Source organism: Martes martes, assembly GCF_963455335.1.
Source record: "Martes martes genome assembly, chromosome: 13".
Classification (NCBI taxonomy): Eukaryota; Metazoa; Chordata; class Mammalia; order Carnivora; family Mustelidae; genus Martes; species Martes martes.
The window spans coordinates 93,400,616-93,404,011 of record NC_137901.1 but is presented as its reverse complement, the minus strand read 5'-3'; the positions used below and the strand labels follow the sequence as shown (position 1 = coordinate 93,404,011).

General features: G+C 57.8%; 1 pseudogene across 1 annotated transcript; it reads right to left on the bottom strand.

The window, feature by feature from the left end:
* Nucleotides 1-1,710: 1,710 nt before the first annotated feature.
* On the bottom strand, nt 1,711-3,172 carry LOC308354315 (importin subunit alpha-8-like; annotated as a pseudogene). Its single transcript has 2 exons — nt 3,115-3,172; nt 1,711-3,025 (listed from the first exon to the last, which is right to left on the bottom strand). The product of its transcript is annotated as an importin subunit alpha-8-like (transcript).
* Between the last annotated feature and the right edge of the window lie 224 nt (nt 3,173-3,396).

The window sequence follows — 3,396 nt, the reverse complement described above, 5'->3', positions numbered from 1 at the left end:
GCTGGCTTGGTGTGTCGGGCTGTGGGGGCTGCACCCTTCTGCCCAGAGTTTCTCCTGAGAACCCTGTAGGGATGGGTCACCGACCCAGGTGCGGGGCTGTGCACACACAAGCCTGTGTGTGATCTGGGAACAGCAGGGGGACTGGGCAGGAGGATGGTGGGTATGGCCGGGCAGGGCTCTGACGCCTCTTGTACACTCCCCGTCTCTGTCTTTGCAGGCCACGGATGACATCGGAAGGAGGCGGGAAGACACGCGCTCCTCCCTGACCCAGGAGTCCCCGGTCCTGGGAAGGTCTCCGGTCCCTCCCAGACCACGGCCCCCGGTACTCCACTGGCCCACGGTCCTGGACACGGAGCCCACGGAGGCCAAGGCCGAGGGTGAGAAGGCTGGGAAGGGGTGCCTGTGGCTGTGTGGGGAGGGGTCGGTGCCGGGCCCCACAGGGAGAAGCCCCCACAGGCTGGTGTGGGGCCAGGAGCGACGACTTGGCTTGGAGCGCCCGGGGGGGGGACTGCAGTCGGGGAGACGTCCCGGGGAGGGTTCCTTCGTGGCTGCGGCTTCTCTGGGAGGCCCTGGGCTGTGCCCTGTCTCTGCAAAAGCATAGGGAGAGGCAGGCCCAAGGGTGAGCTTCTCTCCTCTCCCAGATACTCCAGCGGAGGAGCTAGACCCAGTCCAAATTCAGTAGCTCCGGAGGGGGAGATGGTGACTGCAGAGACTTCGGAGACCAGGAGCCAACGGGTGACCGGGCACCTGACCACAGAGACACTGATGCTGTCCAGGAAGAGCTGGCTCCGGCTCCTGCCCCCACCCCCGCTCCTGCCGCTCCCCCTTGCCCTGCCCCTGCCAGAGCTACTCGCACTTGCCCTGCCCCTGCCAGAGCTACTCGCACTTCCCCTGCCCCTGCCTGGGCTCCTGTTCTTGTCTCTGACCCAGATCTTTCCTTGGGCCCACCCCTTCTCCGGCCCTTCCCTGGGCCCCTGTTCCTGCCACAGACACAGCTCCTGCCCTTGACCCTGCGCCGGCCATCACCCCTGCACTTGCCCCAGCTCCTACTACTGTCCCTGACCCTTCTCCTTTCCCCGACAGGCCTGCTGCCTCTTCCCCTGCCCCTGCACCTGCCCCAGACCCAGGTCCTACCCCTGGTCCTGCCGCTTCCCTTGCCCCTTCCCCTGCCCCTGACAGGACTGCTTCCCCTTCCCCTACCTGTGCCCCTCTTCCTGCCCAAGACCCAGACCCTGCCCCTACTTCTTCCCCTTCAACTGCCCCCGTCCCCTCCCCTGGCCCTGCCACGACCACTCCCCCTTCCCCTGCCCCTGCCTATGCCCCTGTTCCCGCCCCAGACCCAGCCCCTTTCCCTTGCTCCTACTCCTGTCCCTGCCCTTGCCTGTGCTCCTGTTCCTGTCTCGGACCCAGCTCCTGCTCTGGATCCTGCACTGGCCACTATTGCTGACCCTGTCCCCGCCCCGATCCCAACCCCTGCCCCTACACCTGCTCCTGTGTTGTTGTTGTTTTTTAATAAGCAGTTTAACGGCAGTTTTGATAGATGGAGGTGAATGTGTGGGAAATTTTGTTAACATTTAGTTTAAAATGCTTTACACCTGTGCCATGCCAAGACCTAGGAGGTTCTTAAGTTCCTTGTTAGGGTTTGCTCCTTGGTTTTGGAATCGGGGGGCCTTGGTATTTTCTTGTTAAGCTTTAAGAATATTTTTTTTGTTAAGCGTTTAAGAATTCATGATCTTGGTCCAGGGCTGGTAATATTGTGCCACTTTCTTCTCCCTCAGAAAAATGGTTCTCGATAATGTTGAAAGCGGTTCTTATGAAGTTGCAAAGCCTCAATTTTATCAATGCCACCCATTTCTTCCATCAGAAGACACAGGTTTTCCTTCTCTGAAAGCTGCTCCGCTGCCTGGAGGATAAAAGAGAGGACGTCAAGAATGATTTGAACAATTTCGGTGGCTTGGATGGTAAGCAGATTCACCAGGGGTTCCAGGACGCCGGAGTGGACCAGCTGGATCAACTGGTCTCTGGTGCCTCCAGTTGTGAAGTTAGCCACGGTCCAAACAGCCTCTTTCTGGACTTTAAATTCTCCATTTTTTAGCGGAGCCACTATGGAGGCAGCATGGCGCAAGCAATCAGCCGCTGGATGCGCTGGCGAGGCCCCGCGGCCACGTTGCTCAAGGCCCAAGCTGCCTCCTTCTGGATGGAGGACTCGGGGTGCATCACGTTCAGCATGCCCGCGTCGATGGCCCCCGGGGTCTGGTGATCTGTTCCCGTGACGACGCTCCCCATGGTGCAGAGGGAGGGGGTCAAGACACTGAGCTCTGAGCTGCTCATGAGCTGGACCAGCCTGGGCAGGACCCCCGTGTTGACCACTTGGCCGATGCGCTCGTTGGAGCCATCGGTGAGGTAGGACAGGGCCCAGCAGGTGTCTGAAAGAACTTCACTATCTTGGTGCTGCAGGAGGTGGGACAGGACAGGCAACATCTGCTTCGCGGCTTTCACAGAAGGGTAAGGGTTCTTGTTCCAGCACAAGTTGGACGAGGTCCACGTGATGTTCCGCAAAACGGGATTGGTATGGTTGATGAAACGAGGGCCAGTAGATATGGAATGGCATTACTCGAGATAACGAGGTCTCTGAATTCTGGGCCATCACCTGCAATACTACCGAGAGCCCACACCGCCTGTTTGCACACAATCATGTGGGGGGAAGACAGGAGCTCAACCAAAGGTGGGATGACCCCACCTTCCACAAGAGCTTGAGTCTGCTCTGAAGTCCCGGAAGCGATGTTGGTCAGAGCCCAGGCTGCCTCAAACTGCAAGCAGGGGTGAGGTGACAACTTCAGGAACTCCACGAGCCTGGGGATGAGCCCTGCTTCAACAATCAGTTTTAGAGGAGGGTTCTTTTCTTGGGAAACCATTTTCCTGACTGCCTGGGTGGCCTGGAAACACAGGTCTGGATCTGAGGCATTCACGCCACTGATTATTTCTTGCAGGGTGAGGCTGACCCCTTTGGTTAGCTGTCCAGAAGCTGGTTCAGGGGAGAAAATGGTGATGGGGAGAAAAATGGGTCTTCTGGGGATAGGATCTTGGTGAGTTTGTGGTCCAGCAGGTACCTGCTCAGGTGGCTCTTGTCATGCCACACGGCCTCCATCCCATTGGCCAGGTCGACCCCCATCGCATGGTGACAGTCCAAGGTCAGTCAGTGAACCTCTACCACCAATACCCCAAAAAAGGCCCCCATGTAGTAAACAAACCTACCAAGAAATCAAAATGATGCCTACAGAAGGTTACCTGTTCCATGGTCAACACAGGTAACAGAGGTGTTCACAGAAGCTGAGCTCCTCCCTTTCTTCTGCCCAAATCTCTGAAGCACACAGATAATTTAAAGTCACAATTTTA